At 45.5% G+C, this 24,250-nt stretch overlaps 1 long non-coding RNA gene across 1 annotated transcript; it reads left to right on the top strand.

Annotated features, from left to right (window-relative positions):
• The first annotated feature begins 890 nt into the window (after positions 1-890).
• On the top strand, positions 891-8,838 carry LOC142826731 (uncharacterized). The gene is made up of 3 exons (XR_012900945.2): positions 891-2,023; positions 6,924-7,005; positions 8,434-8,838. It is a non-coding gene; the product is annotated as an uncharacterized LOC142826731 (long non-coding RNA).
• The last annotated feature ends 15,412 nt before the right edge of the window (positions 8,839-24,250 follow it).

The following is a 24,250-nucleotide window of genomic DNA, read 5'->3' as shown; positions in this document are numbered from 1 at the left end:
ATTTTGTGCGATTTTCATAACATGTTAATGGAATTTCACTATATTTTTATATTAATATATATTTCCAAATAGTCTAGGTATATCAAAGGATTTTATATCTTAGTAAGGTACTGATTTTTAGTGGAGGATTCTCTTAAAACTAGTTAATCAAAAAGTCAGAAGTAAAAGGGAAACTCATTAGTCCAGATATCTGTGAGAAAATGAATGTTGTCCCTTTAAGGGCTCTCGTCAACAGGTGTAGAGTGTGTGTTTTTGTACTCTAATAATTAAAATTAAAATTTGTATTTTAGAACAGGATCATCTTTTGAAGAATTTATTTGAAAAACTATTGTGTCTAGTGATCAAACATTTAAGGCTAAATCTGAATACTCAGATTGTACATCTAAGTATCTATTCATGGACTTTTTCAGAGATGTGATTTTATACTCATCAAACACAAACTAAAGAAATATTTAAATCAAATTTTCAACTAAGTACCATAGTAATGCACAACAGTGTTTGTCAGTAGGGTTGGCACATGCCTGTTAAATGGTTTTATTACTACTTAATGGCTCTTTCACAGGTTCAGTGTTATGCTAATAGGTCTAGCAAGCTGCAAAGCTTTTCACTTTTAAGTTACAGTGGGGGTCTGTAACAGGAAAAACTTAAACAACAAATAGACTAGTAGCACCTGCTACTACTAATAGTACAACTATTTGTTGTTTCTTAAGTTACAAAGAGTAGTCCTGAAACACCTTAGAGACCAACAAATATATATATATATATATATATATATATATATATATATATATATATATATATATATATATATACACATACAGTACCAAGAACTTTTGTGGGCAAAATCCATATCGTCAAATGAGCAGTGAGGAAGTGGGTTTTGCCCACGGAAGCTCATATATATATTTGTTAGTCTCTAAGGTGCCACAGGAATTCTTGTTTTTTTAAAGTTGCACTTTTAAATTAACAGGTCCACTTTAGGAGAAGAGTCACCAGTCTGCAAGGTGCAAACAGCGTGCTGTGGGAGCTTTGAGGAACTGTCATCTGAAGAAGTGGGCTGTGCCTGTGAAAGCTCATGAAACTATCTACATGTTTTATAGTGATAGAAATGTAGCCGTGTTAGTCTTTAAAGTGCTACCAGACTATTTGTTGTTTTTTTTAAGTCTGTCAGAACAAGGATAGGAAGAGGGAAGCGGTTGAGCACTAAGACCCAGGAGAGGCATTGCTTCCCCTTGTCTCATACCTGCCACCCATACCCAGCAGACTTCTTCACACTAAGGGCAGGTGAAAATGTCACATCCTGCAACACTGATGGGCATGACACTCAGTAAAAAACCTGACAGCTTCCTAAACATTACCTCTACATAGGGTTTGTAATATTGTATTGTTATAGGTTATTTCACTGTAATTTAAACTATACGTGAGATTAACTCTTCTCTGCTTCCCTTTACTTTCAGACATCAGCTGCAATGCATTTTATATGGTCAATAACAGAAGCAAAAAGCACATACCTCTAACAAGATGCTTAGGCACAGCTCCTCAAAGATACAGGAGCCCACCTTACATGGATTTAAATGGGAGGTAGGCACCTACATATGTCTGAAGATCTGTAGAGATCCTTGCACAGGTTATTTCTAAGGCCAGAGTGCTCATTTTTACTCAGGTTCTTGTATACAGCTGAGATAGCATGACCAGGACATGAAGTGGAATTTACACCAGTACAGCTGAAAAACAGACCCAAGATATCTTGAGGTGGTAGGGTAAGCTTACTGAGTGATCCCAGGCAAGTGGTTTAAATCTCTCTGAGCCTCAATTTCCCCTGTGCGAAAGAAAGTAATAATTATCTTGCTAGGGTGTTGCAGGGCTAAATTCATTATCTGAGATGCTCATATACAAAAGTGATGAATAACTAAAAATGTCTATCTATATATTTTAGAAATGTGTGTGTGTCTGTCTGTCTGTCGCTGAGTCTGTTTGTTCAAGAACTCCTCCTAAATGATAAGAGCTTCAACCACCAAAATTGGTATGTAGCTTCTTCTTATCCTAACTTAAAATAAGGTCAGGGTTTGGTATGGGCTGTACCTGGCATTTGATTGTTTTTAATAAAATGGAAAGGGAGGGGTCTGGAAGGAGGGATGGTTATGCTGTGGAGTGATCACGGGGAGGGATGGGGTGGGCAGCAAGCCCCCGGTGAGAACCGATTGGCTGTCAGCACATGACACCCTGGCCTGCCCAGGGAGCAACTGCTGGCTGGCCTGCACAGCACCCCCCACGTCGGGCTGCATGTAGCGAGTGCTGGCGGGTGACCTCCACAGCCCACACCTTCTTCCCCCAGACTGGCCCCTCCATCCCGAGGCTGGGTCTGGGGCAAAGCTAGCAGTCAGGGTGCACACCTTTCCCCCCAGCCAGCACTGGGAAGAAACAGGCAGTCAGGTACATGCCTCCCCTCTCCTCTGGGCTGACCTGGGGAAAAGCTGGAAGGCAGGGTGCATGGCCTTACCCACACTCTGGGCTGGACCCGGGCAACACTGGTTAAGTCTTCTAGTACTTAAGTTACTAAGTTAAGTACTAAGTTAACTGCTAGGTATGTAAACTTTTGCCACTCCTAATTTACATAAACAATCACTCATTTATTAACAACTCATTAACTAACAACATGGCAAAATGTACAATTAAAACACACATTGCAACAGAGGACAGAACCTCTACATGATGATCTTGTTGAAAACTCAATCAGGCTCAGAAAACAAGCTAAAAATAAAACTATTATCTGCTTGCAAGACCCCTAGCATGTTTGAGTGGATACTGTATTCTTCAATTTGTCTCCTGCAGTCTTGTGCAGTGTTTCTGTGGGATAATACTAGAAAATGCCTTCTACCCTAGAGGCACATGCACTTCAAGTGGTGATGTTTTGATCTGTAATGGGCTCACAATCTCACTTCTCTTACTGTGCTCACAATTTCATAGGGTCACTTATATGCAGATGTGGTTGGTGACACTGATGTATCCAGACATTAGGCAGTTAAATGTATGAATGACATTAATTTGTACCCAAATAAAATTGTATGTGTAAAGTGGAAGGCATCATTAATGTGGGCATAATTTACAGGTGCAGAAAGAGAGTTTGGATTTCAAAATTTAGCCCTTACCTCATACAATCAACTGGAAGCCTCTCTTCTCAGCATAGATTGAATAGCACAGTGCTGTGTGGACATCTCTTCTGTTACACTGGGTGCACTAATTTTGTTTCTTTGTGGCCCTCCAGACAATTTAGGCTGTGTCTAGACTACAGGCTTCTTTCAGAAGAAGCTTTTTTCGGAAGAGAACTTCCGAAAAAACTTCTTCCGAAAGAGTGTCCACATTGCAAAAGTACATCGAAAAAGTAATCTGCTTTTTCGAAAGAGTATCCAGACTGAATGGACGCTCTCTTGCATGTAAGCTGTGATTGCTATGGATGGAATGGCCACCAGGGCACCTGTGCTTTTTCCTCTTTCTTCTTCTTCCAAAAGAACTCCCTCTTCCCTGTCCACGCACGCTTTTTTCTGAAAGAGCTCTTTTGAAAAAGGCTTCTTCCTTGTAGAATGAGGATTACCAATGCTGGAAAAAACCCTCTGTTTTTTCGATTTTCTTGCTGAAGAACACAATTGTAGTATGGACATGCCTCAAGTTTTTTTGGAAAAATGGGCGTTTTTCCGACAAAACTCTGTAGTGTAGACTTACCCTTAGTGATCAAGCATGACTTTTCCTGGTTGTGAGATCTGATAGGACAAAGTCCTGATGTGTTACGGTATAAGGGAAAAATTATTGTTTGGGTTCTACAATGATCCATTGTTAAATGTTTGGCCTCCCTTTTCCCCTGAATTAAAACTCTGCACATTTACAATTGAGTTAATGTTGCTGTATTCTAGGTCCTTTTCACCACCATTAAAATTACAGCTGGGCCTGAATCAGAACTGCAGAAATAAAGATTCTTGAATTTAGGAACATCATCTACCTAATACAGGGACGGGTGCATTAGAAACACAGAGGATAGATTAAGAAAAGTTTGACTCCAGATCGAAGTTTAAACCCAACCTCTGGACATAATCAATACTGAAAAGTATAAATCTGAACTTTGCTGTTCAGGCCCATGTCGAGATGTAATAATTGTGGGAGAGGTAAGATATTGAACCCTGTGGGTATGTCTACACAGAAAAGTTATTTCGAAATAACAGCCCTTATTTCAAAATAACTTTCAAAGGGTAAACTGGGTGCCGCCATTTTTAAATCTCTGCTCGTTCGAACCCCGTGCCGCGCGGCCACACGCGGCACAAACTAGGTAGTTCGGACTAGGCTTCCTAGTCCAAACTACCGTTACTCCTCCATTTTTAAATCCCTCCTCGTGGAATGAGGAGTAACGGTAGTTCGGACTAGGAAGCCTAGTCCGAACTACCTAGTTCATGCCGCGTGTAGCCGCGCGGCACGGGGTTCGAACGAGCAGGGATTTAAAAATGGCGGCGCCCAGTTTATGCAAATGAAGCCCGGGAAATTCAAATCCCGGGCTTCATTTGCAAGTGCAGTATGCCTACATTACCCCGCTAGTTCGAACTAGCGGGGTAGTGTAGACATACCCTTAGTGTCTACACAACCAAACCGCTATTTCAAAATTAATTTGAAATAGCGGTGCGCTTATTTTGAATTTGGTAAACCTCATTCTACGAGGAATAATGCCAAATTTGAAATAGCTATTTCGAAATAAGTGCTGTATAGACACTTATTTCAAAATAGGGGGCCTCCAGCCTTCCCAGGGTGCCCTGGTGGCCACTCCAGCCTCTACCAAGAACACTCCTCTCCCTCCCCCCATCCCCAAAGCCCTTAAAGGGGTAGACTCTGGCTCAGTGCCTGTGCCAACTCCAAGTCTGCCAGCCCAGAGCCAGCAGTCACTGCCCCTGACCCAGTGGCTGCAAAACATGATCCAGCAAGCCACTGGCAACCAGCCCTCCACCACTGCCCAGGAGCAGTCTGCCAGCTCCCAGGAGCCTGCCAGGACCCAGAGAAGGCAGGTGCCTTCCTGGTCTAGGGTAGAGATCATGAACCTTATTCAGGTTTGGGGGCGATGCCCCCAATGGCCACAATTTCCACACTAGATGGAGGAACACAGCTGTCTATGGTAGGACAGCTGCCAGCCTGGCCACCAAAGGCCACATGCAAACCCAGGAGCAGGTTTGCATGAAAATCAACTTGGTCTGGTGAGACCCCCAACCCTGAGCCCTGAGCTTTCCATTCCCCTTGCTTCCCCCTTCCATCTCCCTCCTCCCCGGTTTCCCCCTTCCCTCTCCCACCTCCTTTCCCCACTCTCACCAGACTTTCATTCTCTCCATGGCCCAGTTTTGTTAAATAAAGAGAGTTTGTGTTCATGAAAATACATGCATTTTATTTGACATCAGGTAGAGGGGTTAAGGAGGGGTAAGTGGAAGGACGTGAGGGAGGAATGAGGCACAAGCCCCCAGTGGGGCAGATCAGGTAGGCTCTTAGTGCTCCTCAGAGTGCAAGCTCTCCCACAGGGCTTCCTCGATACTGACAGCCCTCCAAAGGACCTCCCGGATGGCAGCCTGCAGAAAGTGCAGCCAGGCTCGCAGCAACATGTCCAAGAGAAGCACCAGAGTGCCCAGGGGTGGCTCTGGCTCCATGTTGCAGAGTGATGTTGTATCCCAAGTGAGGGCAACCAGAGCACACAGAGATAAAATGCTTTGCTATCCCTCATCGAGGTAGACAACCAAGCAGGGAAACCTGAGACCTGGCTGTCTGGGGGAGTCCCTTTAAGCACAGACCTCAGATAGCCTCAGGCAGCAACCACACACAGTAAGTCCTGACATGGTGCCCTGCTGGAACTGGTTCCGGCCAGCCTTAAACGTGATTCAGTGTCTACTCAGTGTTGACGTGCTATTTCGAAATAAGCTATTTTGAAATAAGATCTTTTGAAATAACACTGGAGTGTAAACATACCCTGTAGTGGCAAAAGGAGGCCAAAAACTGGGGACTTGACCTCGTTTTCATTTTCATGCCCTTCTACTACTTCTGTGAAATAACATGAAAATTGTAAATGTGAGGGAAATCTGGCCCGTGACAAATATATTTACAGAAGGAAAAATGTGCTTTAATTGCACAAGGTGTAAATACAGATTTATGGGCCATTATAACCCATAGTACCATGGCTAATGCATAAAGCCGGAGCTTCTGCCTTCCATCATGTCCCTGCTCTAATCGTGATACCATTCTGCCTTCTAACCTCCCGCAATGGCTACTCCTTGAGATGCTGCTGCACCTGACAAGAGCAGGAACGGGTTACATGCGACAGCCTTAAGGTGCCACTCCTACACTCGGTGTGAACATGTTGTCTCCAGTAGCAGAACTAAATCTTTTCAGAATCAAAGAACAACATGTAGCCTGCACTTCTGGCTGTCTGGAAAAGAAAGTACTGGCCCCGAGCCCTGGCAGCTGGAACTGCAGCAGAAATGCAAACGGAAAGGAACAAAAGCTCCCCCCCCCTTTCCTTTCCCTCTCGCTGTTTATTCAGTTAGTTAATCTGATCGGTGGGCAATGTCTATTCTGAGTCAACTCCTAGCTACTGTAGCCATTAATAAGAAAAGAGCAATAGTTACACACTATGGATGCTTATTGCACAAACAACCCTTGAGTACTCTATGCTTTTATATAAAAAGGACACAGGCGAACACTTTACATGTTACACAAGGATATAACCCAAATTGCAACAGGTTTGACTCAGCCATCCATCCTTTCAGGGTAGTTGCACTGAGTACCATGTAGTTTCCTGTGTGTGGGTCTTGCAGATGAGACCTTAGAAAGAGAGGTCACAGCACTGTTCCCAAAAGTGAAGGATTGCCTGACCATCTTAGGTGAAACCTTCTCTTGTTTTTTTTCAGAATCCTGCCAAAGGAGAGAAAGACAGGGGTTCCAATGCATTGGCAACTATTCAGGAGACTGCTAGGGACATTTTCTCAGCAGGTAATGACTCCATGACTATATTGCTTTTGAGTGCTAAATTGGTGGCATAAGTGAGCATTCCCAGCATGCCTGCTTCCCTTTTGCTAACCAGGCTCAGCAATAATCTCAAGTAGGCCAGTGGCAGCGCATAGTTCAGTGGCTTTCTTCTTGACAGTTAAAGGGCTAATGATGGTGGCCTAGCACAGCCAATTATGCCAGATTTCTCTAAGGATGTGTCTCATATGGGAAGCTGGTGAACCATGGCTCTGGCCAAAGCTTAGAGATCAGCTGAGAACTGGCAGACTCCCAGCTGGGAGTCAGGCCAATTCACTTAAAGGTATTGTTAAATGTATAAGAAAGTATTTGCTGTTTAAACTTTATGAAAATCAATGGGATGCCATAGGCCTTGTTTTCACTTATCGGTACCTGCTATAATGCAATAGCAGACATATACATTGTACACATCCCATAACTAAATAACCCATCAAAGAAGGAGGAAGACTTGTGTAAGGCTAATGACAAACTTTAGCAGCAAAGTGACAATTTCAAAACAAGGGCTCATTGTGTATGATGATTAGAGATCATTCCTCATCACTTGTCATCAAAGATAGAGCCCAGTGGGTAGTGACCCCGTCAGCTTAGAATCACAGAGTACTAGAACTGGAAGGGACTTTGAGAGGTAAATGAGTCCAGTCCCCTGCCCTCATGGCAGGACCAAGCACCGTCTAGACCTTCCCTGGTATATGTCTGTCTAACCTGCTCTTAAATATCTCCTGTGATGGAGATTCCACAACCTCATTAGGAAATTTATTCCAGTGTTTAACCACCCTGACAGTTAGGAAGTTTTTCCTAATGTCCAACCTAAACCTCCTTTGCTGCAGTTTAAGCCCATTGCTTCTTGCCCTATCATCAGAGGTCAAGGAGAACAATTTTTCTCCCTCCTCCTTGTGACACCCTTTTAGATACCTGAAAACCGCTATCATGTCCCCTTTCAGTCTTCTCCTTTCCAAATTAAACAAGCCCAATTATTTCAGTCTTTCCTCGTAGATCATGTGTTCTAGACCTTTAATCATTCTTGTTGCTCTTCTGTGGACCTTCTCCAATTTCTCCACATCTTTCTTGAAATGTGGTGCCCAGAATTGGACACAATACTCCAACTGAGGCCTAATCAGTGCAGAGTACAGTGGAAAAATGACTTCTCATGTCTTGCTCACAACACTCATGTTAATGCATGACCAGAATCATGTCTGCTTTTTTTGCAACAGCATCACACTGTTGACTCATTTAGCTTGTGATCCACTATAACCCATAGATCCCTTTCTGCAGTACTCCTTCCTAGATAGTTACTTCCCGTTCTGTATGTGTGAAACTGATTGTTCCTTTCCAAGTGGAGTACTTTGCACTTGTCCTTATTAAACTTCATCCTATTTACCTCAGCTTGTTTTCTAGGACAAGATGTAAGTATGGACACAAAAAGAAATTCTTCATCTCTGGACTGTTTTGGATTCTAAAAAGGAAGAACAACAGAACAAGAAAACTAAGATCCCTTGAGTTATTCTGGGTAGTCCTGAGAGACATTTGGGAAACCAACAGATTACTACATCTCTGCTACCATTTAGAATGATAGACTGTGACTCATCTGTACATATATTTTACCTGGTTTAATCTCTCAGTAATTTTCATTTCTTTTCATAGCTAATAAACCTTTAGTCAATTAACTATAGAATTGACAGCCGGTGTTGTCTTTAGTGCAAGGTCAAGGATGCAACTTGATTTCAGTGACTGCCTGGTCTGTCAGGACTGGGAGTAATCTGGAATGTAAGTGGCCATTTTTCACTGGGGTGTAAGTGGCCATTTTTCACATAGTCCATCTTATCTGGAAGGCAAGACTGACTCTGATTCCACTATAAGAGTCTTGTAATACTTTGGTGTTTCATATTAAGTATGGTTAGTGAGATCTAATTACGGAATATACCACCAGTTTGGGGTATCTGCCTTGCTTTCGACAGTCTATTCTGAGGTTGGCACTCATGGTTGTGAGCTCTCCGGACAGTATGACAGCATGCATACCATGGATGGGGGATGAAAGGGGAGCTTTTAATCTACTAACTAGTGATACAAACAAATTTGATAGCATAATTACATCTGTGAAAAACAGAGTGCTTGTTATTTATTATGTCCATGATTCATACACAGTCAGGGCAGTGCTGATGAAGCAGTCACACTTGGGGAAGAGGTGTTTGTGAGCAGGGTATTCAATAGGAAAACTCTAAAGCTACATCAGAGCTCTTCAAAAACTCACCACCATTCATAAGACTGTATCTAGGTAACCAATGAATAGAGGAATGTTATTGTGCAGCAGTATTTAGGAATGCAACAGGGAATCAGTCCAGGCCACCTTTACCTCTTGGCATGTCTGCAATCAAAACAAAAAGCAAACAAAGTTGCTAACTGTATTTCTTTGTAAATATAATTCACAGCAGAATTTGGCTGCCGTAAGATAAATGTCATCAAAATATTAATACTTTTTTTCTTTTCCATCTTTTTTAAAGACTGAACAGGTTTTCTAACAGGTTTTGTTAAGGACAAGGTGTACTGCCTCCCAGTTAGCTTAGGCAACCAACTAGTTGCTGCTCAGAGTTATCTGGACAGATTTCCAACAGAGCTCAACAGCCAGCACCTCTTAGAGTATGTCTACACTGCAAAGTCATTTCAAAATAACTAGTGTTATTTCAGAATAACTTAGTCTGTGTCTACACAGTAGGTAGTTATTTCAAAATAATGTTGAAATACTGTCAAGCTGGAGGACTTCTTACCCTGACTCCTGTAACTCTCATTGTACGAGGAGTAAGGGAAGTCAGAGGAAGAGTGCTCTATTTCAAAATAAGTGCTGTGTAGATGCTCCCAATTACAAAATGAGCTATTTTGAAATAAGCTACGTAATTGATGTAGCTCAATTTGCATAGCTTATTTCAAGTTAAGCCCTGCTGCGTAGATGAACCCTGAGTGTCCTCGATGAGAAGTGCTGGATGCTGAGTTCCTATAGATGCCTGCTTTGGAATAGAGCACTTTTGAAAATCTAGCCTAAGGTGTTTAACTTGCTAAAGATATTTATTCAGAGGAAGTGCAAATAGGAACTTGCTCCCACTTTCCTCATCTTGTGCCCCACTTGTAAGGCCCTTCATTACTGTAACCTCATCTACATACCTACTTTAATTCCATCCTCAATTCTTCCCAAGTTTAGCTTCCTTATTTCTGCCTCTTTTGCATAAGTTTCCACACCCAGTTTCCTCAGTGTCATCCCTGCCATCCGAAACTACCTTCTTTCCCTCATTCACCCCCCCAAAACAAACAAAAAACAACAAATGCACTCCCCAAAACAAACAACCCCCAAACCCAAAACCCCAGAAAACCTCCTGCTTGTCTCTTACGTGCCTTCCTTAGAATGCATTTCTCCCAGGAAGGCAGTTAGTGATGATCTCTTCGAGATATCTACCTTACCTCCAGCCAGGATCTCCCACCTGTGTATGTATTGTCTGTGTTTGATTTAGACTGCCAGGCCTTTGGGGCACAACCTTAAAGGGACTATGCTCAGTAAGTAATTAGAAACAGCAGGTCAGTTTTAATATTACTTTAGATTAGATCAAGAGGCCAGCCCCTGGGGGCATAGTTCTGCTTGGTTTGCCTTTCCATTTGCGTTTTTCCACCAAGCAAGATGGACATTTTAAATGTGAACCTTAAATGGAAGACAATGCTGAACATTGTGAATGCTGAACAGTCTCTAGAAACAGCTGTCACACTTCCTACCAGTCACCTCTTGGTGCTGGCAACACTGGGTTAGTGAAGCCAATTTATATAACACACTCCCACATGCTGTCATTTGAGAGAGGCTTACTTCCCTCCGCCAGAAGAAACTTCAGGGTGGCTCAGAATTCCACACTGGGCTGTTACTGATGCTGCAGTTCTTCTTTCTGCCACTAGATGTCACTGGTAACCTGAGCTTCTGGGGGTGGGTGGCAGTGCAGGCTTCCACCGCCAGAGGCTGCTGTAGAGCTAGTGAGTCTCCCTGCTGCAGAGCTAGAAAGCTGCAAGACTTGAGGCAACATCTAGCTGGTCCCATTCAGTCTCCAGAGGGTGCTACACTGGGGAGGAGCAAAGGTTCATTGGGGAGGGGGAGAAAGGAGGGACCATGTGCATCCTCCCTCCAGCTCAACCGCACCTTCCCTCTCCTCCACTGCTTCTGGGATCCTATATGGGGCAGGAGAGGAGGCAGGGGCAGTATAGGTGGAGGGAGTGAGGATAGTATCCTGAAGGGAGAAGCAGCCCCTCACATACTGGGTCAAAGACAGTGTGTGAGGTGGTGAGTAGGGAGCTGCAGCCACAGGGGTGCAGCCCGGAAAGAGCTGCTGGGCAAACGGGAAGTGCTGGGAATGCTTTTCCCAACTGACAGAGATAAAGGCAGAGCCAGCCCCTCAACAGACATGTACAGTGTGTGGTGTATTTCCGGCTGAGTTTCTGGGACTGCTTGCACATGCAGAAAAGGTCACTCCTCATGAGAGCTCAATGTTCAGGAAGCTAATCAAAAGGGAAAGGGGGTTTTAAGAGCTCTCAGGACTGATGAACCAAGCTCATAATTTTTGGTCCACCCTGTGATTTTTGTTGTTGTTGGAACTCGTAATGCTGGTCAGACTGTTAGCCTTCCATCCATCTGGGACTTGCTGCTCAGCTTCCGGCATGGGACTTGCCTCTGTGCTGTCTGACTCATTGTTCAATGTTTCTTTTCTGCTGCCTTATGTAACTGTTCAGAATCTCTCGGGAAATATGAACTTTTGCCCCCAAAATTTCCAAATTTTTTATTGGGGGGGGGGTGGAGTTGTTCATTCCTTGACCCTGCCTTTGTTTTAAGTTGCGCCACATCTGTGGAAATCTGAGCTTGTGTCAGTCATCAGAACAATGGTCTTTCATCTATGGCTAGCAGCAAAGAGCTGGATGCAACAGCCATATCTGACAGAAAGAGGAACAATCTACACCCCTGTAATATCTCCGCTGGGCTAATATAACTGTTTCCATATGATTGTAACTTGCCCATCTTCTGGGATGAGCTGACAAGAGAACACCCCTAACTCATACTGTCCCCTAGATTACTTTCAGGATGAATCACCATCTCTGAACTCCATTTCTCTGGCATGCTAGTATGCTTTGCACCAGGCAAAAAAACCTTTGGAAGCTGGAAGCTGCTCTCCAGATAACAGCAACAACCCCTTTCACTCCTTACAGAAATATGCATGAATATGAATCTGGCTACAGTTACAGAGGAGCTGCCTGATACTCCTTTTTGCTCAGGTCTTTCCATCAACTTCTGCTATGAAATTCTGGATTGCTAGCCATTGCAAGCTGTAAGCAGCAGTGGTGCATGACCCAGAATTAAACTGTTTCTTTTTATCGCTGTTTGTCTTGCTCTCTGGCTGCATGGAGATTGGTGTAGGTAAATGCATCTGTCTTTTGGAATGGGAAAGAGGCAAAGTTAAATAACATTGGTTTCAGGGGTAGAAGATGAGTGGGCCCTGAATATACAAGAAAGGTCCCACGATTCTTTTACCTATGCACAACTGCACGTCCTAACACATCTGTCTCAGACTCATAACAAAGGCAATGCCACAAGAGCATCAAGTGTGTACTGATTTCTCCTCCGTTCTGCTAGAAAGGTTGGAAAGGTTCTCACTTAGGGGAAACTGTCAACTCTCACTGCTTCACCGCTTTCTCCAAATGCTTTTTTGCTGCTAAGGTTTCAAGCACAAGAAACTTGTGTAAACAAGGCTTGCTTGAGTCTGCTCTGACTTTGGTGCTTAACTGATTGCACTGCAGATGATCTTGAAGGTCAAATGAAGGTAGAGGAACTGCAAAACCAGCATGATTCTGCACCCAACCGCAATCTAATTGGGAAGGCAATACTTTCAAACTGACAGACTGGGTATGTCAAGACTGCACCCCTCTGCAGTCTGTGAGTTAATAGTATTAGAGGTGATAACTGGGGAAGCTATCTTTGTAATGGGTAAGATAGCTGGAGTCTTTGTTCAGCCCCCCGCGGAGAGTGTCGAATTTTAGCATGAATACCAGTTCAGAGGATTCTCTTTCAAGTGCAGATTTGAATATCTTCTGAAGAAGGATGCAGGTGAATAGGTCATTTAGACAGTGTCCTTTCTGGTTGAAATGGCAAGCAACTGTTTTTTCTTTGTGATCCTGTCTAATGACTGTTTTGTGGGCATTGATTCTTTGGCGAAGTGTCTGAGACGTTTGTCCAATGTACATAGCAGACGGACACTTTTGGCACATGATAGCATAGATTATATTTCTGGATGCGCAGGAATATGTATTCTTGATCTTATAACTCACTTGCTTAGGCCCAATAATGGTGTCAGCAGAGTGAATATGTGTACAAAGCTGGCAACGGGGTTTGTTGCAAGGGAAAGTACCAGGGTTGGTATTAGTGTGGTATGTCCTGTGGTTGTTGGTAAGAATCATCTTGAGGTTAGAAGGTTGTCTATAGGGGTATGTCTACACTACCCTCCTACTTCGAACTAGGAGGGTAATGTATGCATACTGCACTTGCTAATGAAGCCCGGGATTTGAATTTCCCGGGCTTCATTAGCATAAGCGGGGAGCTGCCATTTTTAAATCCCCGCTGCTTCGAACCCCGTGTAGCGCGGCTACACGGAGCTCGAACTAGGTAGTTCGGACTAGGGTGCCTATTCCGAACTACCGGTACACCTCGTTTCACGAGGAGTAACGGTAGTTCGGAGTAGGAACCTAGTCCGAACTACCTAGTTCGAGCCCCGTGTAGCCGCGCTACACGGGGTTCGAAGCAGCGGGGATTTAAAAATGGCGGCTCCCCGCTTATGCTAATGAAGCCCTGGAAATTCAAATCCCGGGCTTCATTAGCAAGTGCGGTATGCATACATTACCCCGCTAGTTCGAACTAGCGGGGTAGTGTAGACATACCCTAGGAGACTATGGGTCTGTCTCCCAGAGCTTCTTGGAGTTTAGTGTCCTGTTCCAGTATAGGCTGTAATTTATTGATAATGTGTTGGACAGGTTTAAGTTGGGAGCTGTAGGTGATGACAAGTGGTGTTCTATTGTTGGTTTTCTTGGGTCTGTCTTATAGTAGATGGTTTCTAGGTATTCGTTTGGCTCTTTCAATTTGCTTTTTTATTTCTCTGGGTGGGTAGTTGAGGTTTATAAATGCTTGGTAGAGATCCTGAAGTTTCTGGTCTCTGTCAGTGGGATTAGAGCAGATGTGGTTGTATCGAAGGGCTTGGCTATAGATGATGGATCGTATGATGTGTGCTGGATGGGAGCTGGAAGCATGTAGGTAACTGTATGAGTCAGTGGGATTTCTGTAGAGGGTGGTGTCTAATTTTCCATTGTTAATTTGTACTGTGGTGTCCAGGAAATGGATCTCTTGTGTGGAATGGTCCAGGCTGAGGTTAATGGTGGGGTGTAGGTTGTTGAAATCTCTGTGGAATGTCTCCAGTGTTTCTTGGCCATGCGTCCACATCATAAAGATGTCATCGATGTAGCGTAAGTAGAGAAGGGGTAAAAGGGGACGGGAGTTGAGGAAACGTTGTTCTAGGTCAGCCATAAAGATATTAGCATACTGTGGGGCCATGCGTGTACCCATGGCTGTGCTGCTGATCTGGAGGTATAAGTTGTTCTCAAACTGGAAATAATTGTGGGTGAGAACAAAGTTACATAGGTCTGCTATCAGGTTGGCAGTGGTGTCCTCTGGGATAGTGTTACTAATAGCTTGTAATCCGTCTTCATGTGGGATGTTGGGGCTCGTCTACACTGGCCCCTTTTCCGGAAGGGGCATGTAAATTTCATGAGTCGTAGTAGGGAAATGCGCGGGGGATTTAAATATCCCCCGCGGCATTTAAATAAAAATGTCCACCGCTTTTTTCCGGCTTTTAAAAAAGCCGGAAAAGAGCGTCTACACTGGCCCCGATCCTCCGGAAAAAGCGCCCTTTTCCGGAGGCTTTTTGTAGGAATAAGAGCCTCCGGAAAAGGGCACTTCAAAGTAGGAATAAGAGCCTCCGGAAAAGGGCACTTTTTCCGGAGGATCGGGGCCAGTGTAGACGCTCTTTTCCGGCTTTTTTAAAAGCCGGAAAAAAGCGGCGGACATTTTTATTTAAATGCCGCGGGGGATATTTAAATCCCCCGCGCATTTCCCTACTACGACTCATGAAATTTACATGCCCCTTCCGGAAAAGGGGCCAGTGTAGACGTAGCCTTTGGTGTATAGTGCTTCTACATCCATGGTGGCAAGGATGCTGTTATTGGGGAGGTTATCGATGTTTTGTAGTTTCCTTAGGAAGTCAGCAGTGTCTCGGAGATAGCTGGGGGTGTTGGTTGCGTAGGGTTTGAGGAGAGAGTCTACATAGGTCCTGATGAAATGCATCCCAGGATACTCAAGGAGCTGATAGAGGAGGTATCTGAGCCTTTAGCTATGATCTTTGAAAAATCATGGCAGACAGGGGAGATTCCAGAAGACTGGAAAAGGGCAAATATTGTGCCCATCTATAAAAAGGGGAATAAGAACAACCCAGGAAATTATAGACCGGTCAGTTTAACGTCTGTCCCAGGGAAGATAGTGGAGCAGGTAATTAAGGAAATCGTATGCAAACACTTGGAAAGTAATAAAGTGATAGGGAATAGCCAGCATGGGTTTGTGAAGAACAAGTCATGCTAAACTAATCTGATAGCTTTCTTTGAAAAGATAACGAGCCTTGTGGATAAGGGAGAAGCGGTGGATGTCATATACCTAGACTTTAGTAAGGCATTTGATACGGTCTCGCATGATATTCTTATTGATAAACTAGGCAAATATAACTTAGATAGGGCCACGATAAGGTGGGTGCATAATTGGCTGGATAACCGTAGTCAGAGAGTTGTTGTTAACGGTTCTAAATCCTGCTGGAAAGGGATAACAAGTGGAGTTCCTCAAGGGTCTGTTTTGGGACCCGTACTATTCAATATCTTCATCAATGATGTAGATATTGGGATAGAGAGTACTCTTATTAAGTTTGCAGATGATACCAAACTGGGTGGGGTTGCGACTTCTTTGGAGGATAGGGACATAATTCAAAATGACCTTAGCAAGTTAGAGAAATGGTCAGAGGTAAACAGGATGAGGTTTAATAAAGAGAAATGCAAAGTGCTCCACTTAGGAAGGAACAATCAGTTCCATACATACAAGATGGGAAGCGACTGTCTAGGAAGGAGCATGGCGGAAAGGGATCTAGGGGTCATAGTGGACCACAAGTTGAATATGAGTCTACAGTGTGATGCTGTTGCAAAAAAAGCAAATATGATTCTAGGTTGTATCAACAGGTGTGTTGTAAGCAAAACTTGTGAAGTCATTCTGCCGCTCTATTCTGCACTAGTTAGGCCTCAGCTGGAGTACTGTGTCCAGTTCTGGGCGCCACATTTCAAGAAAGATGTGGAGAAATTGGAAAGGGTACAGAGAAGAGCGACAAGAATGATTAAAGGTTTAGAGAACATGACCTATGAAGCCAGGCTTCATGAACTGGGCTTGTTTAGTTTGGAAAAAAGAAGATTAAGGGGGGACATGATAGCGGTTTTCAAATATCTAAAAGGGTGTCACAAGGAGGAAGGCGAAAATTTGTTCCTCTTGGTTTCTGAGGACAGGACAAGGAGTAATGGGCTTAAAGTGCAGCAGGGGAGGTTTAGATTGGACATTAGGAAAAAATTCCTAACTGTCAGGGTGGTCAAATATTGGAATAAATTGCCAAGGGAGGTGGTGGAATCTCCCTCTCTGGAGATATTTAAGAACAGGTTAGATAGACATCTGTCAGGGATGGTGTAGACGGAGCTTGATCCTGCCTTGAGGGCGGGGGGCTGGACTCGATGACCTCTCGAGGTCCCTTCCAGTCCTATTATTCTATGATTCTATGATAGCTGGATAGACCAATAGTGAGTGTGCCAATACCAGAGATGATGGGGCGTCCGGGGTGTCCAGGTTTATGGATCTTGGGAAGCAGATAGAAAAATCCTGGTCGGGGGTCAGAAGGTGTTTCTGTGTGGATTTGTTCCCGAGTAGCTGTAGGGAGGCTTTTAAGGAGACAGAGTAATTTCTTTTGGTATTCTGAGGTAGGATCAGAGGAGAGAGGTTTGTAAAATGTGGTGTTGGAGAGTTGTCTGGTTGCCTCTTGGTTATAGTCGGCCTTATTCATAATGACCACAGCACTACCTTTGTCAGCTGGTTTGATTATAATCTCCAGGTTGTTTTTGAGACTCTGGACGGCATGTTGTTCAGCGTGGCTGAGATTGTGTGTCGCTTGTTGTTGTTTGCGAATAATGTCAGTCTGTGCGTTGTTGCGGAAGCTTTGTATATAGAAATCCAGATTGTAATTCTGACTGTCAGGGGGAGTCCATATAGAATTACTCTTCCTTTTGTGTTGATAGGGGGGATCTGGTAGGTCAGATTGGTGTTCATTGGTGGTTTGGAAATATTCTCGGAGGCGGAGGCGGCGAAAAAAAGCTTCAAGGTCACCACAAAATTGTATCCAGTTTGTGGGGGACGTGGGGCAGAAAGAGAGACCCCTGGACAAGACAGACTCTTCTGCTGGATTGAGTTTGTAGCTGGAGAGGTTAACAATATTATCCGGTGGGTTGAGGATGTTGCTGTTGTAGCTTGTGGTGTGGAGGAGTTTGGAAAATTTATTGTCTTTTCTTTGTTGTAGGGAAGAGAAGTGTGTATAGTAAATTTCTTGTCTGGTGGAACAAAAGTCTTGCAAGGTGTCAGTCGGTGTGGATGTTTGTCTTGAGATGAGACTCTCTAAGTTAGAAATGTCATTCTTGATGTTTTTCTGTTTCTTGTATAAAATGCTTAGCAGGTGATTCCTTAATTTCTTGGATAGTGTGAGGCAGAGTCTTTCACTGTAGTCAGTATAGTATGTTGATCTTAATGGATTGTTCACTTTCAGTCCTTTGGGTACGAAGTCCATCTTCTTGCACTTGGATAGAAAGATGATGTCTGTCTGTATCTGTGCAAGTTTCTTCATCAACCCTTGTCATGATTATGAGGGTTAGCCAGCAGCCTGGAGATTAAGGGGTTAACTACACCTAGCCAGGTAGAGTGACCAATAGGAATGTAGGTGGGACTTTTCAAACTGGGACAAAGGAATTTGGGTTTTTTTCCTTTCTTCCCTTTTGTCTGGGGAGAGAGTTCTCTGCAGCTACAGAGAGGGACAAACATGTCTCTCTCTCTCCAAGACACCATTCTTCATTTTCTGTAAGTAGGGTAAAGTTTAGGTAGTTTCGTTAGGTTTTATTGTTTTAAGGATTGGGCATGGGATCTGAGATCTGGCACTGCTTAAAGATGTTTTGGCTTTTCTTTGTAACTAAGTTCTAGGCCCATGGAGTTTCTCCATGAGTATATTTTGTTACCCTCCTATCTAGTCATTATGCTTGCAACAGGAATATTGTTGTAATAATAAAAGTTCTTTCTTTTCTTTTTATTAACCTGGCAGTGGTTAATGGTGTGCCCTGATTTTTGTTTTAGGGGTAAGATTTCCCAAATGATCTTTCCCCTGGTTTCTTTAGCAACATTTGGGTGGTGGCAGCGGAAGTTTTTTTCCCAATATCTAGGTTTTTAAGATCTTGGGGGGAAGTTTTATACCAAAGCCTGGTAGATAAGGCTTTGGGATACACTTGCTGGCCCCCACTTCTGCATTTATCATGCCAGAGTGGGGAAGGAGCCATGACAACCCTATTTAAAAGAACACTGATTTATCTGTTGATGCTGGTGTTTTCTCTGAGTCAGAACAACAAGATTTGGAAGTGAGTTGGCTCCTGATACAAGTTTGAACTTTTCTTTTAAGATATATGTTGGTAAAAAAAGGGGGGGGAAATCCCCACATTACTATGGATTTTCTTCCCTGAAGAAAGTGTTTTCCTTATGTTGAGACTGCCGAATTATTGCTACAGGAGCATTTTGATAGTAGAAGGCAGCCTTCTCTCTTCATGTGAAAATTATTTATAGCACATTGAGGGAGATCCTGGCTCACATTCCAACTCCTACGTTCCAGGTAAAAAGGCTGGAGAAATGTATTTGGGCTATAAAAATCCAGGATTAGATCAGAAAAGGATTCTCCCAGAGCAGGATCTAGTCTATAAGGGTATGTCTACAGTACAGCGTTATTTTGAAATATCTTATTTCGAAATAGTTAATTCAAAATAAGTTATTTCAAAATAACGCGTCTACACACAAAATGCATTTTGAAATAGCGTTTTGCTATTTCGAAATAGCGCGTCCACACATTTAAGGCTGGCCAGAACCAGTTCCTGCAGGGCATCAGGTCAGGACTTACTGTGTGGGGCTGCTGACTGAGGCTAACTGAGGTCTGTGCTTAAAGGCCCCCCCGCCCTAGACAACTGGTTCTCATGTTTCCCTGCTTGCTTGTCTACCTCAATGATGGACAACAAAGCATTTTTGTCTCTGTGTGCTCTGATTGCCCTCACTCGGGACATCACAGCACTCTGCAACATGGAGCCAGAGCTGTCCCTGGGCCCTTTGGTGCTTCTCTTGGATGCATTGCTGTGAGCCTGGCTGCACTTTCTGCAGGCTGCCATCCGGGAGGTCCATTGGGGGGCTGTCAGTATCCAGGAGGCCCTGCGGAGAGCTTCCACCCTGAGGAGCACTAAGTGTCTCTGTGGTCTGCCTCACTGGGGGCTTGTGCTTCATTCCTCCCTCACGTCCTTCCACTTATCCCTCTCTAACCCCCTTCCTAGTGTAAAGTAAAATACACATATTTTCATAAATACAAACTATCTTTATTTAACAAAATGGGAGCGGGGGGGAATGAAACTCTGGTGAGACTGGGGAAAGGAGGCAGGAGAAGGGAGGAGAGCGGGTGGGAGACGGGAGGGGGAAACCTGGGAGGAGGGAGCTGGAAGAGGGAAGCAAGGGGAAAAAGGGGGAGGGGAAGCTCAGGGCACGGCTGGGGGGTCTCGCCGGGCCAACTGTCTCCCAGCACCGCAGCTGAGGGGGCCTCGGTGTCCCAAGGGGGATGGAGGGCGTGGAGGAGGTGGAGGGAGAAGTGGGAGGAGGAGCGGTAGCTGGGGAGGCAGCAGGTGCTGGAGCGACAGGAGGCAGCACGCTCTGCACCAGGGTCTGCAGGTGCTGGCAAATGGCACAGCCCTGGGCAAGTTGCTCCCACTGGAGCTGCAGGTCTTCTTGTGCCCAATGCTGGAGGGTGCAGTGCAGGGCTTGCAGTGCCGCCAGGTGCTACTGTTGGTACCCCTCCACTGCACGGGTGGGCTTGCGGTGCCCTTGGATGTGGGAGCATGTCCCAGGCAAGGTGGTGCGCCCTGCACGCACAGATGGTGCGGCTGTGGAGAAACAAGAGAAGTGGTCAGTTCTCCCTGGGGACACAGTGGGTGAAGCCCAGCCCCGCTCTGCAAGGTGAGGATGACCATGCCCTGCACTGTCAGAGCCGATGTGCTTGCACACAGGCCATGTTCAGAATGTCCTGCTATCCCTGGGAGTGGGAGCTATCCTGAGACAGCACTCATGCCCCTGTGGTGTATAGAGTGTGTGTGTGGGGGGGAGATGTCCTCTGCCTCTGTGTAGAATGGGCTTGTGGAGGGAGGGCGTCCTGCTGTGTCCCACCCCAGAGCCAGGAGAATGTCATGCTTCCTCACACACGCGTGTGGCTAACAGGGTAAGGTCCCTGTGTGGCAGCCAGCTGAAGCCACATGCCCGGGGTGGGATGGCACATGCTTGCACATGCACAGGTTGCTGCGTGATCCGTGGACAGCAAGGCCCACACACACAGTCCCTGGTTTCCGTCCTCCTCACCCCCCACATAAGGGGACAGTGATGGCACTCACCTGTTGTTGCCTCCCTGGCCTGAGATGACACCTGCGACATGTCCACTGGGGTAGCTCGGGGTCCTGGCTCATCGTGCTGGTGATGATAGCCTCCTCTGGCTCCTGGCTCTCCTCCTCCTCGATGCCCTGGACAGGGCCCTCTGCCCCAGGGTTGATGACCACCTGGGGGGCATGGACCGTCCCACTCTCCAGGATGCGATCTAGGGCATCGATATAGGGGCAGGTGTGTGGGTCTGCCCTTGGTTGGGAGCTGCCCTCTGTGGCTCTGGCATAGGCCTGCTGCAGCTCTTTTATTTTCATGCGCACCTGCTCCTGGGTGCTCATGTGGCTTTTGGTGGCCAGGCTGGCAGCCATCCTCCTGTAGAAGGCCGCATTCCTGCATCTAGTGTGGAAATCATGGACATTGGAGGCCTCCCCCCAAACCTCAGTGAGGTCCATGATCTCCACACTAGATCAGAAAGGCACCCACCTTTTGTGGCCCCTGGCAGGCTCCTAGGAGCTGGGGGACTGGTTCTGGGGAGCAGTGGAGGGATGGTAGCCGGTGACTTGCTGGCTCATGTTGTGGGGCCACTGGGTCAGGGGCAGTGACTGCTGGCTCTGGGCTGGCAGGCCTGGAGCTGGCACAGGCACTGTGGCCAGACTCTACCCCTTTAAAGACTCTGGGGCTGGGAGGGGAGGGAGAGAGGGAGAGGAGTTCTCCTGGTTGTGCCCAGAGTGGCCACCAGAGCACCCTGAAAAGAGCTGGAGGCCCCCTATTTTGAAATAAGGGTTTACACAGAGCTTATTTCGATTTAGCTGTTTCAAATTTGGCATTATTCCTCATGGAATGAGGTTTACCAAATTCAAAATAAGCGCTCTGCTATTTCAAATTAATTTCAAAATAGCGGTTTGGCTGTGTAGATGCTAGTAAAGTTATTTCAAAATAACTTTGCTGTGTAGACATACCCTAAGGAAGTTCACTGAGTGCAGTTTTTCAAGCCCTATGTAGGTTAGGGAGGGAGAAGATGGTAGGAGAAATATGCCAAGGGAAAGAGGCCATTCCTAGATGGCTGCCCTAAGTTAGACAGATCCACAAGTGTCTTAAACTTATGTTGGGGGTCTCGTCTATCTCTGGAGACATCTAAGACCAGGAGGGCACAAATGCAGCTTAAAGCCACCATGGCAGAGTGCTGGGACTCAGCAACTGAACCAGCCCTTTGGTCACTGTTTAACCAATCAGGGACCTGGGGAGGGCCTAATGAAGAAGAAGCATTCCCGATTATCAGATCGGGTTAGTGTTGGGTGTCTAATTAGCTCATTAACAAGGAGACTGAATAAAAGACCACAGGAAGGAAGTACATAAGGGAAGAAATAGAGGACAGGCAGGCTAGCAGGACCTGGTAAAAGGGAGCTCTCTGGGAGGAGACACCTTTTCTCCCTGCACCTCTGGAGGAAGGGGTAGTGAACTAGGAAGACACTGCAGATTCTGTGACTGCACTAGCAGGTAGAGGATGAGGGAACCATAAATAAATTCCACAGCGGTGTCTACAGTAGGGATGTTAACGTGTAGTTGACTACATGATTAATTGATAAACCTCGGTTTATTGGTTAATCTTGTCGACTACATGCACCCCCGTCTTGCTGTATATGTACATGCACCCCCCTTTGCTGCCTCTGTTAGAGAGGCAGCAGTGCAGAGGGTGAGGGGGGCAGGCTGGAGACTATACGCATGGGGAGCCGGCTTTCAAGCCGGCTCCCTGCACATGCCGGCACCGCAGACCTGTCTACCCCCTCACTTGCTGCCTCCTACAAAAGGCAGAAGCCAGTGCTCTGCAGTGCTGCCTGCTCTACCCCCTGTGCTGCCGCCTCTATCAGAGGCAGCAGTAGGGGTGGGGGGAGACCATGGGAGGTTTCCACAAAATAGCCTCTGTCTGCGGTGGCCCAGGATCACCACGGACAGAGGCTGTGCTAGACTCCCACGACGAGGGGCTGCTGCCACAAAGCTGCCTCTATCTGCGAGTATCTCAGACCCCCACCAAAAGAGGCTGATGCCACCGTGCACTACTGCCTCTGCATCAGAGGCAGCAGCGCGGGGTGGCAGGCAGCCGGTCTGCACAGGGAGCTGGTTTATAAACTGGATCCCCTGGCAGACTGGTTCCCTGCTACCACCCCATGCTGTTGCCTCTGATACAGATGCCGCAGCAGCGCAGAGCAGCAGCAGCACAGAGTTACAGAGGGTCCCTGGGAGTGAACCCAGGAGTTCACTGGCTGCTGGCTCTGCCCCTAAGGACTATTGAATAGCCGTGTGACTGCCAATATTTCATGTGGTGACACAACTATTCAATCACATGCTACCTAACATCCCCAGTCTACAGAACAAAAGCTCCCTGAGCAGTCCATGACATGTAAAGAGCATTGAACAGAGACATCTCTGTCACAGCTACCTTAGCCCCTTCCTCCATCTGGGCTGTGAGTTCTGTGTTGCTCCCCTTAAAATTGCAGCACAGAGACTCATCTTTCTCAAAAAACAAAAACAAAAAACCAACCAAACAAAAGAACCCTTCTTGAAATACGGTCGCTCACCTGTAGTTTACTAAAACACACTTTACTGAAGAAAGAAAGTAAGAAAGAAAGAAAACAGTTATGAACCTGTTTGTAACTTTTATCTTTCAAGATGTGGCTGTAGACGTGCATTCCACTCAGCTACGTTTAAGCCCAATGCACTAGCATGGGAGATTTTTACCTTTAGCAGAGCAGTGCCTATGTCCAAGCCTCCTTGTGACCCTTCGCAAGGCTACATAAAGGCAGTGTCCTCTCCACCCCCGCTTACTTCCTTCACACCAGAGAAGATGACTGAAGGCTCTGATGGAGAGGGGATGGAAGGTGGATCATGGCATACACGTCTGTACCTTTATCTCAAAAGAGCAACAATTGCAAAACAATAACTGTTTTTTCTTCTTCCAGTGGTTGCAGATGTTTCTTGCAAATATTGGTTGAAACTCTAGTCTAGCACCCTCGGGACTTGACTGGTGCCAAACCAGGGAATTTGCAAAACCACAGGAGGTCAAATATTGTCTAGCAGCACTACCAACACTTCCACTGCTTCCTGGGCTCTTAGAAGACATTTAAGGATAAATTAGAGCTAAATAACATCACAGAACACTGAGAGCCAGGACTGGTGGCTGAAAACCAACTTTATGGGACTGTGGGAATCTTGGCTAAACGCATGATAAATGGACATCCAGCCAACTAAAATCATGCCAGTTCACGGATGTTGTGGGACCAGAGAGTACCAGACTACAAAGGTGCTATCTGTATTGAAAAATTATGGGATAAATCCAGGGAGCCACTTTGGTCACTATGTAAACCAGTGGAC

Source organism: Pelodiscus sinensis, chromosome 2, assembly GCF_052426305.1.
Source record: "Pelodiscus sinensis isolate ZL-2025 chromosome 2, ASM5242630v1, whole genome shotgun sequence".
Lineage (NCBI taxonomy): Eukaryota > Metazoa > Chordata > Testudines > Trionychidae > Pelodiscus > Pelodiscus sinensis.
Note: the sequence above shows the minus strand (reverse complement) of the source record. Positions and strands in the feature narration are given on the sequence as shown.